The sequence below is a fragment of the Chiloscyllium punctatum genome, chromosome 16 (assembly GCF_047496795.1).
Source record: "Chiloscyllium punctatum isolate Juve2018m chromosome 16, sChiPun1.3, whole genome shotgun sequence".
NCBI lineage: Eukaryota > Metazoa > Chordata > Chondrichthyes > Orectolobiformes > Hemiscylliidae > Chiloscyllium > Chiloscyllium punctatum.
Window position 1 is genome coordinate 66,853,467 of NC_092754.1, and position 14,529 is coordinate 66,867,995.

The 14,529-nt window shown below is 44.6% G+C and overlaps 1 long non-coding RNA gene across 2 annotated transcripts in view; it reads left to right on the forward strand.

The window, feature by feature from the left end:
• Positions 1 to 1,861: 1,861 nt before the first annotated feature.
• Positions 1,862 to 14,529, forward strand: part of LOC140486869 (uncharacterized) — a 29,489-nt gene continuing 16,821 nt past the window's right edge. Inside the window, exons 1-2 of one of the 2 annotated variants that reach the window (XR_011962653.1) lie at positions 1,862 to 1,920; positions 11,665 to 11,769. This is a non-coding gene — a long non-coding RNA (uncharacterized lncRNA). Of the gene's footprint in view, positions 1,921 to 7,860; positions 7,926 to 11,664; positions 11,770 to 14,529 lie in introns of those variants that run through there. The other variant, XR_011962652.1, reaches the window with a different exon arrangement.

The following is a 14,529-nucleotide window of genomic DNA, read 5'->3' on the forward strand; positions in this document are numbered from 1 at the left end:
AAACAAGATTCTGAGGAGCTTGACAGGGTAGATGTTGACTAGATCTTCTAGCACCAGTGAAGTCTCAAACCAGTTGACATTACATAAGGGAACATTCATTTTAGAAAAAGTAAAGAATTTTTTTCTCTCAGTGAATGGCTAGAATTTTCTCGCCCAAACAATTGTGAAAGTTAAATGTGGGAGGGGAATAGTTGGGTTACTCTTCGGAGGGTTGTTCTGGCTTGTTGGGTTGAAAGGCCTGTTTCCACATAGTAGAGAATCTGTGATTCTGTCTCAAATTATTTTAAAAGAGGGCAGATAGATTTTTGAAATGTTGAGCAGTTGAGGGCTATGCGGATCAAGCATAAAAGAGGTGTTAAGGTCTGGATTGGCTAAGCCGTGATCTGATAGAATGGGGGAACAAGCTGAAGGCGATGAATGCCCTACTCCTGCTCCGATTCCTTGAGGCTCCGTTTCATGTTTTTTGTTGTTTCCAAAGAAGAGCGTGATACAATGTGCTAAAGATCTCAGATGTTGTGAAAAGGAGTGAAAATGGGTTGTTTATGTACTGATTCAGATGGCAATGATTCATCAATCACAGCTATGCAGTCATGAGTAGGAAGGCAATTCCCTTCATGAATAAAGGAAATCTACTGCAGAACTCACACAAAGGGAATTCTTACCCTCGGTAAACTCTCCCATCACATTACCCAACATATCAGCTAAAGCAGGACGCACTGCGCATGCTCTAGCTAACAAAGTGACCCGCGGGTGATTGATGTCAGCACCGGATCAATGAAAGGACGGTGGGCGGATCTGGAGGACTTAGCGGGAAGTTGGTCCTTCAGCCAATCAAAATAAATGAAGGGCGGAGCTAAACTAAACCATGTGATCCCCCTCGTGCGGCGCAGAGTTGCTGTATTGAATGGTCAGGAAGTTATGGAGAGAAAGGATACGGTAAGGAAAGAAATAAACAGGGAAACGGGAGAAAAACTGCGTTGCTATGAGCGGAGAGGTTTTACAAACAAATTGTGCCCGTCGGAAAACACAAATTTGAACGTCCCAGTCCCGTGTTTGCAGTAAATTAGGAATGACCTCAGCGCAGCTGCAGACCTGAGTGAGCGCCGCCATCTTTATTCGGGACAACGATTCACTGAACATGTGCGGAGCCGCTTCTTTGTAGGGGGCAAGATGCAGTCAGGCGCATGTGCAGCCTTTCTCGAGTATAGAGTCACTGAGATCATAGCAGCCAATACTGCTCTGATTCACCTCTGGGCTCCCTCATGACCACTTTGTCAATATCTAGCTTCCTCAGTCTCGAACTATGGGTGTATTTTTACTCTTATAGACCCTTTGTAAGTGAGTTTTTCACTGCGGCCCAGCTCCTGACCATGTACTGCTCTATTATCAGATTACTTTTTTCTTGAATATTTTTGACAGTCAAGAATTCTTTTTTCCAACAAGCAAGTGTATTTTCCTTCCATTTCTGACTATCAAATTCAGCACCATTTTCATTCCTTGTAATCCATTTTGCACTCCCTGAAACATCAACTGTGTTTCTCCTTCCACAGATACCAGTGATTAATGCCAAAGCCCTGTTGCTTGAAATGATTAGATTAGATTACTTACAGTGTGGAAACAGGCCCTTCGGCCCAACAAGTCCACACCGCCCCGCCGAAGCGCATCTACATCTACCCCTTACCTAACACTACGGGCAATTTAGCATGGCCAATTCACCTGACCTGCACATCTTTGGACTGTGGGAAGAAACCGGAGCACCCGGAGGAAACCCACGCAGACACGGGGAGAATGTGCAAACTCCACACAGTCAGTCGCCTGAGGCGGGAATTGAACCCAGGTCTCTGGCGCTGTGAGGGTGATGTTTGACTTTCTTGTACAGCTGCAGTTTGTGTGGTGAAGGTGCTCCTACAATGTGGTTGGGTAAGTGACATTATAGATTATTCATTCAGCAACAGTGATGATTTGAAAATAATGTCCAAATCAAGAACAGTTTGTATTTTTATTTCATGCTTATAATTTCACAAAAATACTATTGGGAACTTTAGACATAACGCCAGAGATGGAGATATTAGGTCAGGTGACCAAAAGCATTGCCAAAAAGCAGGTTTTGAGTGATGTCTTAAAGGTGGAAAGCATACCTGTGAGGTTTTGGCTGCGAAGTTCAGACCATGCTGCTTCAGCAACTGTAGAAACAGCCACACAGGTAAAGTAATGAATTAACAAATGGTTGGGAGTCTCGAAGAAAATGGGTTGTCGAGGTCTCGGTGTGTGTGGTGCAGGGAGCTAGGGATTATCACAGCAAGGAATTAAATCAAGTGTGAGAATTTTAAATTGACGGATATTGGCCAGGTGCTGGCAGGTGACACTAGATTGGGTTGGGTTATCTGGTCGGCATGAACGGGTTGGACCGAAGGGTCTGTTTCCATGCTGTACATCTCTATGTTGATTATAATTAGGAGCCTTTTCATGAATCAACAAGCAGAGATTTAGACTTTGTTGAGATTACAGGGAGGTTGAATGTGGGAAGCTGGCCCTGAGTGTGTTTGGAAAATGAAATCTGGAGATAACACAAGGTGGATGAGATGACATGAGCTGAGACAAGGGTGGAATCAGCTAGAAATAGTGGTCTTGGAGTGGGACTGAGTTATCACACTCACCTCACCGCTGGGATCAGCTGGTTGCCAGATTGTGAATCAGGGCGGTAACACAATCGGGAGCTGAATGGTCCTGGTGGAGCCTAAAATGAGTCTCGCTGAGCTGACTGTTGCTGAGCAGCTGCTGCTTGGTAGCTCTGTCGATGACATCTTCCATCACTTTACTGCTGATCGAGTGTGGACTGATAGATGGAAATTGCCTGGGTTGGGTTGCCCTGTGTTTTTGTGTTGAACATCCCTGGGCAGGGTTCCACATTGTCGGTAGATGCCAGTGCTGGAGCCGTACTTGGCTTGGTTGGTGGCAAGTTCTGGAGCACAAGCCATCGGTATTATTGCCAGAATATTGGCAGGGCCTGTAGCCTTTGCACTACTTAACCATTACTGAACTGAACTGCTTTAAAATTCACATCTGTGATGTTGGAAACCACTGGACAAGCCTCAGATGGATCATCTCATTTTGCACTTCTGGCTGCAGATTGCTGCAAATGCTGTCATCTTATCTGGTGCATGGGTGTGTGAGGCCCCTCCATCAGTAAGGGTGGGGATATCTGTGATACTTCCTCCAGTGAGTTGTTTAATTGTCCATCATCGTTCACAACTGGGTGTGGCAGAACTGCAGAGCTCCGATCTGTTCCATTGGATGTAGGATCACTTAGCTCTGTTGCTTCCTGCTGATGCTGTTTGATATGCAGGTAGTTCTGTTTGATAGCTTCACCAGGTTGGCACTTCGTTTTTAAGTCTGCCTGCTGCTGCTCATGGCATGCACTCCTTTACTGTCCATTGTGATGGGTGAGAGCAGGATTTAAAACCCATGAGATTACAGATTGTGCTGGAGTACAGTTCTGCTGCTGTTGATGTCCCACAGCGCCTCATATATACCCAGTTTGAGATCCTACATCACTTCGAAGTCTGTCCCATTTCGAACAGTGGTCGTGCCACTCAACACAATGGAGGTTTTTCTCAACTTTAAGGCAAGACTTTGTCTCCAAAAGGAATGTGTGATGGTCGCTCATACAGATACTGTCATGACCAGATGTATCTGCAGCTGGTCAATTCATAACAATGAGATCAAGTATGTTTTTCCCTCTTGTTGGTTCCCTCACCACCCGCTGCAGACTCAGTTGAGCAGCTTATACCCTTTAGGACCTGGCCAGCTCAGTCAGTAATTCTATTGCAGAGCTAGTCTCGATTGTGGACATTGAAATCCTGTACCCAGAGTACATTTGACACCATTTTATTGCCTCAGTGCTTCCTCCAAATGTTATTCAACATGAAGGAGGAGTGATTCATCAGCCAAGAGAGGGCGGGACGTGGTAATCAGCAGGAGCCATGAGACTTCCTGGCCTCCGGAGTCAATGCTGAGTACTCCCAGGGCAAATCCTCCCTGTCTGTACACCACTGTGCCACCACCTCTGCCTGGTCTGTCCTGCCGGTGGGACGGGACATATCCAGAGATTTCAGGAGAAAGTGAAGACTGCAGATGCTGGAGATCAGAGTCAAGAGTCTGGTGCTGGAAAAGCACATCAGGTCAGGCTGATGAAGGGCTTAGGCTAGAAACATCGATTCTCCTGCTCCTCGGATGTTGCCTGACTGTTGTGCTTTTCCAACACCACACACTCGATATCTAGGGATGGTGATGGTCGTGTCTGGTCATTGTTTGTAAGGGATGATTCCGTGGGTATTACTTTGTCAGGCTGTTCCTTGACTAGTCTGTGAGACAGCTCTCCACCTTTTGGCACCAAAAACCATACGTTAGTGAGGAGGACGTTGCACCATCGAGAGGGCTGAATCTGTGGTTGTAATTTCTGGTGCCAAGTTAGTTGCCAACTGGTCCATCCAGTTTCATTCCTGTATTGTGACTTTGCAGTGATTAATACAGTGAGTAGCTGGCTGGGCCGCTGTCAGGTTGGCAGGATGTTTTCGCCATTGACAATGGTTTCATGGAGATGAGATTCCTAATACGTTTTTTTTTTCTTGAATTCAGATTCCACCATCTGCCAAGATGGGATTCGAAACAGGACTTCAGTCATTTGTTTTAATATTCTGGATAAAAGCTGAATACATCAGTTTTGTTCACTCATTTTAAATATCACTAACCCTGGTTTTGTTTCTTTGTAAAACACTGCCCATCATCCTGTCTCCTCCATCCTCCCCTCCAACAACGAGTGAGGAGCACATGGAGTTTCTCTGTCACTAAGACTGAGATAATCCGATCTGCTCTTTCTCTCCCTCCCACTAGCCCACTGAGCCAAACTGCCTCACGTGGTGTTCCTGGTTTTGTCCTAAACCTACATCTTTCTCCAGTCTCTTGTCAAGCCTTATCAGAGCTCACCTTGACGCTTTACCCTAATCTCACTAAACTCACTTTCCAACTCTCTTTCCTCCGCTGCCGCCTCATCACTCCCCCTCGCCAATTCATAGATATTGTTCCTTGTTCTGTCTGTTGGTCTTTTCTGGTTATGTCCTTCTCTCCCATTCTGTGAAAAACTAATATTTGACCTCACGGTTGTTGGAATATCCTGCTCCATCTCCACTCTCCCTTTCCTTTCTGAATTCCTTGCATTTGGTGTCCCTCAACGATCTATCCTTGGTCTCTCCTGTATCTCACGTACATAGTGCCAGGAGGTGATATCATCCAAAAACACTGTGTTAGGTTTGACATGTACACTGACGATGCCCAGCTCGCCCTCCCCATCGTCCCTCTCCATTACTCCACTGTAACTCAGTTATCAAACTGCTTATCACACTCCCACTACTCGATTAGCTGCAATTTCAGCCATTGAAAAATTGTCATGGTTAAACCCATTGCCTTACCTTTACCTTTCTGATGAGCCCCTCCCTCCCACTGGGAACTCTCTGAGGCAGAACGACACTCTTCACAATATTGCTGTTATGTCTGACACCAAGGTGACCTTCTGATCAGACATCCACACAATCACAGTACCAGGAAATCCAATCTCTTAAACGTTGCTCTTCTCCACCTCACCCCAGCTCCATTGCTACTGAAACCCCTTACCCACGTCTGTGTCGCCTTAAACTTGAATCCAAAACAGAACTCTTGATTCCGTAACTCAGAATCTTGTTTCAGGCTCCACTCTCAGTTTTTACCCTCGGACACATCCTCTCAGTATTTATCCTGTCAAACCCCTTAAGAATCACATCTGTCTCAATGAGATCACCTCTCTTTCTCCAAAATCCAGTGAGTAGAGTCCCAACCTTTTCAGCCTTTATTTAAAAGATAATCCCTTCAATCCAGGGATCATCTCATTGAATCTTCCCTGAAATGCCTCCAATAAAGTGACACATTTCCTGATCTAAAGGGACCAAAACTGCTCTCATTACTGCAGATATGGTGGTCTCACCAGCACTTCCACACATTACTCTCGGGTATATACTCCAATCTCTAACAATGAAAAACTTTGAAATGAAACATTCCATTCCCCTTCCTGATTCCCTGTTGTAACTGTGCGATAGCTTTCTGTGTTTCCTGAACAATTACCCCTGGTCCCTTCGTTGTGCAGCTTTCTAAAGTTTCCACCATTTAAATAGTACTTTGTTCTTTTATTATCTCCTCCAAAATGAGCAACTTCCCATTTTCCCAAGTTACACCCCATCTAGCAACTTGTTGCCCCCTTCTCCTGTGCATCGCTCTCGTTTCATAATCCTCTTAGACCTTTACAGTTATGCCTTTTCTAGGAGATATTCCCCCACTTCCCCTTCTTCCAAACATTTACTGGGAGCACTGGGCAGTGGGAAGCAGGCAGAGTTGCTATCTTTTTCGGGATATGCTTTGGAGTGATTGAGAGGATCTTCCTACCCATTGGTCAGGTTGAAGACAACTTGCCCATCGTTAGGCATTAGCCTTTCACACCCATGTCTTGTGCTGCCGCTCTGCCTCATCAATGAAATGAAAGAAAAGAAAGTAATTCTTGTTCCCCATATCTCACTGATGCTTGGATCATTTTCTCCAATGTGTCAAAGAACTGCTGTGTTCAGTCACATGAGATCTCAAGTTGGAATCTCCTAGAAACCCACAGATTTGCCTCTGAGTTGACTGCTGATGTCCTCAACGGTAATATGTACAGTAATCCTGGGCCACGAGGAGGAGATGATGTGGGTTTCTAACTTGCACTGATAGTGACAGATTTTATAAACTTGTATTAGTAATCTCAGTAAATATTCTGCTAAACTCTGATTGAATTACTCAGTACATCAGGATCTGGATATTCACATTGTGTGTGTGAGTATTTTGTTCCAGATCAATCCCATTTGCTGCTTAAAAATTCTCCTTTCAATCATCGCATCCTCTCAAAAGGTCTCCCCAAACCTTCAATGTGTCATGTAATCCTTTTATGATGACCTGATGAGTGTAAGGTTTATTATTCGAATGTGTAATTTTTGTATAAGGATGTCTTAGAGAGGGAGCAGAATATTCTTAAAGGGGAGAATATACATTTTGAGGGGAGGCTGTTGTTTATTGCTGTCAATGACAGGAATAGAAGAGTTCACATTATTGGATCATTGGAATCTCTTGTGGGGTAGAATTGCCCTCCATCAGAAGGATGGATTGTACTGGCACTGGAAGGGAACAGTTGCTAGCTCTATTCAGGAGGCATTAAACCAGTGAAGAAATGGGGGTAAACCCAGAGAGAGAGAGTGAGGGAAGAGCTCAGTCTGACGCTGGTACAGTTCAGACGTCAAACAGTCAAGGCAGACAAGGGCAAGGCACAGAATGAGCAGTTACTCTGCATTTATTTCAATGAAGGAGGCCCGATAGGTCGGGCAGAGGAGCTCAGGGTATGGTTTTGAACATCTCACTGGGATATTATAGCAATTACAGAGGCATGACTTAATGATGGATAGGACCAGCAGCTTAATGTTCCAGTGTATAGATGCTATAGCAAAGATAGAAAGGGGGCAACAGAGCAGGGGGAGTGGTATTTTTGATAAGGGATAACATTACAACTGGGTTTCAAGAGGGTATTCCTGGGAGTACATCCAGGCAGGTTATACAGGTGGAACTGAGAAATAAGAAAGGGATGATCTCCTTATTGGGATGGTAATGTTGACCCCCTTCCCCAATAGTCAGCAGGGATTTGAAAAGCAAATTTACTAAGAGATCACTTATCTGTAAGAATAGTATGGTTGGGTACAAGACTTGACCTTTTTGTTATTCATTCACAGGATGAGGGTATCACTGGCTGGGCCCAAAGGACAGTAAAGAGTCAACCACATTGCTGTGGGTCTGGAGTCTCATGTAGGCCAGACCAGGTAAGGATGGCAGATTCCTTCCCTGACGGGTATTAGTGAATCTGATGAGGTTTTTTTTCCAATAATCAACAATGGATTCATGTTCTTTAATAGATTCTTAATTCCAAATTATTATTGAATTCACATTCCACTGACTGCCGTGACGGGATCCAAACCCTGGGCCCCAGAACGTTATCAGGGTGTCTGGATTATCCATCTACTGATAATCTCACTCGGCCATTTGGCAGGGTGAGTGACTGAGGTATCCGTGGGGCAGCACATCAGCACCAAAGATCCCATGGTTACTGCGGAAGATAGAAAGGGCTAGGGAGGGAGATATATCCCTGGTGGTGGGGTCAGACTGTAGGTAGCGGACATAGCAGAGGTTACTGGAGATTAGTGGGTGGCAGGTGAGGAGTGGGGGATTATATTCTTATTGTGGTTGGAGGGGTGGGGGGAAGGCGGAGGTACAAGAAGTGGAGGATATGCGTTGGAGTGCATTGTTGATCAAGTGGGAGGGAAATGCGGTCCTTGAAAGAGGAAACCTTTCTGGGATGTCCTGGAGTGGAATTGCTTCTCCTGGGAGCAGAAATGGCAGAGGCGGCGGAATTGGTAGTACAGGATCACGTTTTTACAGGAATATACGCGAGGGTAATCAGGAGAGCAAAAAGGGGACTTGGAATATCTCTAGGAAATAGTTTAAGGAGAATCCAAAGAGATTCTACAAATACTTTAAGGATAAAATAACCAGACAGAGAATAGGACCCCGTAACGATCAACAAGGCCATCTATGGAACAACAGGAGGTGGGAGAAATACTATGCTATTCTCGTCTAGAGAGTTTAGAGAAATAAATAGTGATAACTTGAAAAGTGTCTATATTACAGAGGAGGAAGTACTGGATGTCTTAAACAGTGGCAAGGTGGATAAATCCCTGGGACCTGATCAGGTGTATCCCAGAAATTTGTGGAAAGCTAGGAAGGTGATGGCAGTGCCCCTCCCTGAGGTATTTATATCATTGTTTGTGACAGGTGAGGTGCTGGAAGATGGGTGCCATTATTTTAAAAAGGTGGTAAGGAAAGGCCAGGAAACAAGAGAACAGTCAACCTAACGTCATTGGTAGGTAAGTTGTTGGAAGGGATTCTGAGGGACAGGATTTACATGTATTTGGAAAGATGAGGAATGATTAGTGATAGTCAACGTGGCTTTGTGTGTGGGAAATTCTCTCTCTGTAACTTGATTGAGTTTTTTTGAAGATGTGACAAAGATGATTGATGAAGGCAGACTGTGGACGTTGTCTATATGGGCACTGAACGATGTTCCACAAAGCAGACTGGTTAGTAAGGTTAGATAACATGAAATGTTGGGAGAACTAGCCATTTGGATACAAAACTGGCTTGAAGGTAGGAGGCAGAGGGTGGTGATGGAGGGTTGCTTTGCGGACTGGAGGCCTGTGAGCAGCATTGTCCTGCACGAATGGATATTGGTTCCTTAAATAAATGACTTGGATGTTCATATATGAGATATGGTCAGTGGGTTTACAGAAGACACCAAAATTGGAGTTGTAGTGGACAATGAAGAAGGTTAGTTCAGAATTCAACAGTATCTTGACCAGATGGGCCATTGGAGCAAGGAATGGCAGACTGGGTTCAATTTAGACAAATGTAAGCTGTTGGATTTTGGAAAGGCAAATCAGAGCAGGACTTTTACACTTAATGGTAAAGTCCTTGGGAATGTTGCTGAACATAGAGACCATGTAGTGCAGGTTCATTGTTCCTTGAAAGTAGAGTCGCAGGTAGGCAGACTAGTGAAGGTGGTGTTTGGTATGCTTATATTTATTGGTCAATGCATTGAGTACAGAAGCTGGGACGTCAAATTGTAGTTGGACAGGTCATTGATTAAGCCATTTCAGGAATTATGTTTTCAGTTCGAAATTCCCTGTTCTGGAAAGGATGTTGTGAATCTTGAAAGAGTTCAGACAAGATTTACAAAGACTTTGCTCGGGTTGAAGGATTTGGGCTACAGGGAGAGGCTGAATAGGCCAGGGTTAATTTGCCTGGAGAGTCAAATACTGAGAGGTGACTTCATGGAGATTTATAAAATCATGAAGGGCATGGATAAGGTGAACAGCCAGGGTCTTCCCCCCCCCCCCCCCCCCCCCCCCCACCCCCCAGTTAGGTGGGTTCAAAATAAGATCACATGGGCTTAAGTTGAGATGGCAAAGATTAAAAACAGATCTAAGGGGCAATGTTTTCAAGCTGTGTGTAGTGTATGTGTGGACTGAGCTGCCACATAAAGTAATGGAGACTGATACAATTACAACATTTGAAAGGCATCCGATTGGGTACGTGAATAGGAAGAGTTTCCAATGATACGGACCAATAACTGGCAAATGGGGCTCCGTTTGTTGAGGATTTCTAGTTGGCATCGACCAATTGGACCAAAGGTCGGTTTCTGTGCTGTACATCTCTATGACATAATAAATGAAAATAAGCTGTGTTCCTCTTTTGTGGAGAGCTAGCAGAAGCACAGATAATTGTCCTTGGAGCTGAGAAAGTTAAGCAGTGATTTTAACCAGGTGCAAATTTGTTTCTAGGATATCTAATCTGCAGAGAGAGGGGAATTGTTAACAATGTCATAATTTTAGTAACTATTTTCAGGTAATTGGCAAATAATGTGAATATGTGAACATTATTTTATTCAGTAAGTTCTGAGTATCTGGAACAGTCTGAATGGCAGCTGGACACAGACTCAGCAGTTATTCATAAACAGATTTGGAATTTTACTTTTTAAGGGAAGATTTGAGGGTCTATGGGCAAATGGGAAGGGAATTGGGACAGATTTGCAGCACCTTCAGAGGGAGAGGTTACAGCCCCAATGGGTTGAATAGCCCCAGCCCCTGTGCTCTGTGATACTGTCCCATTGACTGTGAATGTTGAAGCTCATCCCAGGGGAGAGAGAGGGAGGATCCCACCACTCACCTCACAATGGGCCCCGATGATTGATGTCAGCGCAGGCCAATGTGGGGCAGAGGGCAGTACTGGAGGACCAGGTCGTACCACTTTGTCCTCCAACCAATCGGAGTGAATGAGGGCATCCTCAAGGCTGGAACTAAAGAAAGGCACATATCGCAGAGATTTGCGGAACTGGAGGACATGAGATAGGGAGCGTTCTGTGGCTGGTGAGGAATTATATAAATAAGGAAGAGTTGTGAGGCTGGATGATGTGACAGTGATCGGGAGAGTTGAGGATGGAGGAATTTAGAGTTAGTGAGGATTAGAGTCATAATGTTATACAGCAAGGAAACAGGCCCTGTGGTCCATCCAGTCCATGCCAACCATAATTCCAAACTGAACTAATTGTACCTGCCTCCACTTGGTCCACATCTCTCCAAATATTTCCTATTTATCTACTTATCTGAAGGTCGTTTAAATATTGTAATTGTATTCACAGCTACCACTTCCTCTGGAAGTTCATTTCAGATGTATACATTTTTTTTAAAAACTAATGTCTTTTCTCAAATCTTTCTAATTTCTTCTCAAAATGAATGCACCCGAGTTTTGAATCCCCCTCTCCCCCGGCTACACTCTTTCTGATTTTTTAAGCCTCGAATAAGGTCACCCCTCAACTCGTGCACGCCAGTGAAAAAAATTCCCAGCCTATCCAGCCTCTCCTTTGAACACAATCCTTCCATTCATGACAATATGCTGGTAAATCTCTTCTGAACCTGCTCCAATTTAATAATATCCTTCATATAACAGCACAACCAGAACTGGACAGAGTATTCCAGAAGAGGCCTCCCCAACGTCCTGTACATCCTCAACATAACGTCCCAACTCCTGGACTCAAAGGTCTGAACAATGAAGGTAAGTGTGTTAAGCAAAGCACCTTCTTCACCACCCTGTCTACATGTAACACAAACTTCAAAGACGTGAACCTCTCAGTCTCTCAGGCCCTACTTTTATTGAGTGTAAAACCTTCCCTCGTTTGTTTTGTCAGGATGTTATATTTTGCATTTATTCCAATCCAAAAAAATTTTGAGTATAAAGGCTGTAGGAGTATAATTAAAAGGGAAATAAGGAGGCAACAAATGGACGTGATATAGCTTTGGCGCATAGGGTTAAGGATAATCCAAAGGGCTTTTGTAAATACATGAGGAACAAAAGGCTAACTAGGAAGAAAATAGAGACCCTCAAAGATCAGCAAGGCAGCCATTGTGTGGAGCTGCAGGCATTGGGCAAGATAGGAAACACGTATTTTGGATCAGTGTTTACTGTGAAGAAGTACATGGGAGATATAGAATGTGGGGAAATAAATGCTGACAACTTGAAAAATGTCCATATTACAGAGGAGAAGGAGGTGCTCAATGAGTGGCTAAGGAGCTGGTGCAGGGGAAAAGGATTCACATTTTTTGGATCATTGTGATCTCCTGGAGTAGAGTTGACCTGCATAAGAAGGATGGATTGTACCTGAATTGGAAGGTGTCTAATATCTAGGCAGGGAGACTTGCTGGTGATACTCGGGAGGCATTAAACCAGTGAGGCAGTGGGTATAAACCCAAGACGATAGTGAGGAAACAAGTATGTCTGAGGCTGGTACAGTTCAGAAGTCAAATAGTCAAGGCAGGCAAGGGCAAGGCATAGAATGAAGTCGGACTGAGCAGCTACACTGCATTTACTTGAATGCAAGAGGCCTGACAGGGAAGGCAGATGAGTTCAGGGTATGGTTTTGAACATGGCACTGGGATATTATAGCAATTACAGAGGCATCACTCGGGGATGGATAGGACTGGCAGTTTAATGTTCCAGGGTATAGATGCTATAGGAAGAATAGAAAGGGGGACAAGAGAGGAGGGGGAGTGGCATTTTTGATTCGGGATAGCATTATGTTTTTGCTTAGGGAAGATATTCCTGGGAGTACGCCCAGTGAAGTTATTAGGTGGAACTGGGAAATAAGAAAGGGATGATCACCTTATTGGGGTTTTCTGTATGGATTTCGTCCGGGCGCTCTGGTTTCCTCCCATAGTCCAAAAATGTGCAGGTTGGGTGGATTATCCAGGCTGAATTGCCCACAGTGTTCAGGGATACGCAGGTTGGGTGGATTATCCGGGCTGAATTGCCCAGTGTTCAGGGATGTGAAGGTTGGCTGGTCCTGGGAAATACAATGTTACTGTGGAAGGTTAGGAGGCTCTCCGGGTCAGTATCAATGTGATGGGCTGAATGACCTGCGTCCACTCTGTTGGGAGTCTCTGATAATTCTACTAGTGTTAAAAGAGTTACAGAAAATAATATACCAGATCTAAAAGTTAAGGTTCTGAATTGGACAAAGGCCAATTTTGATGGCACAAGGCAAGAACTTTCATCTGGCCCCTCAAGCCTGCTCTGCCATTCAATAAGATCAGGGCTGGCCTCAGCTCCACATTCCTGATCTCTCACCATAATCCTTAGTTCCTTTCCTGTTCACAAATCTACCTTTTGACCTTAAGATAGTCAAGTCGCTAACCTAAATTGCTGCACTCAGCAGCAAATTCCACAGATTCACAGATTTAGCTGAAGAGGTCCAACCTGAACTCAGTCCTAAATCTGATACCCCCTTATTTTGATGCTCTGCTCCCTAGTTTGACCCACCCCTAGTGGAAATCACCTCCCTGCTTCTATCTTATCTACACCGTTCATAATTTATTTTTTTTCCCATCCAACCTCCCATACTTTGAAATTCCAATGAGCATACTACCAGTTTCCTCAATCCCTCCGCATACACCAACCCTCTGAAATCCTGACTGAAACTAGTGAACCTCCACTGTACTCCCTCCAGTGCCAGCACATCCTTGCTAATGTAAGGGGACCAAACTTGTACACAGTACTCCAGGTGTGGCCTCCCCAGCACCCTGTACAGCTGCAGCCTAACTATCCCTCGAGCAATGAAGGACAATATTCCCTTCACTGCCTTATTTACCTGCGGTACCTACAAACCAACTTCCTGTGATTCATGCACAAGGACACCTAGCTCCCTCTGTACAGCAGCATGTTGCATGTTTTCACCATTTCATCATCAGTTAGCTGTTAGTCCGACCAAAATGGATGACTTCACATTTCCCAACCTTGTCCTCCATCTGGCAGATCCTTACCCCCTCACTTAACCTATCTGTATCCCTGCGCAGACTTACAGTGGCCTCTGCAGACGACGTTGCTCTACCACTCATCTTAGTGAAGTCTACCTTTCATGAATCGATGCCGTGTCTGCTGAATGAGATAATTGCTATCCACGTAGCTCACTATTTCTTCCTTAAGAGATCGGGCATTTTCCCCACCAAAGAATTTATGCTAGCAGGTCCATTTTAAAATATTCGCATCACATTTGTAGCTTGCCAATCTGTCAGAACTGTCCCAGAGTCCAAAAAATTTAGTGCATTATCACGAGGGCATTTGCTATTTACCTTCTGTTAACGTCCCCTGGGATGCATTCCACCACGGCCAGGCGACCCAGCTATCTTTAGGCTGTTATCTTTCCCAACACTACCTCTTTACTGAGAATGATTGCTTCTCTGTCCTCATCTGCCATTGCGTCCATAGGCCTGCGACAACGAGAGTAAAAAGACAGTATGATCCTGTTAAGGCCTTGACAGG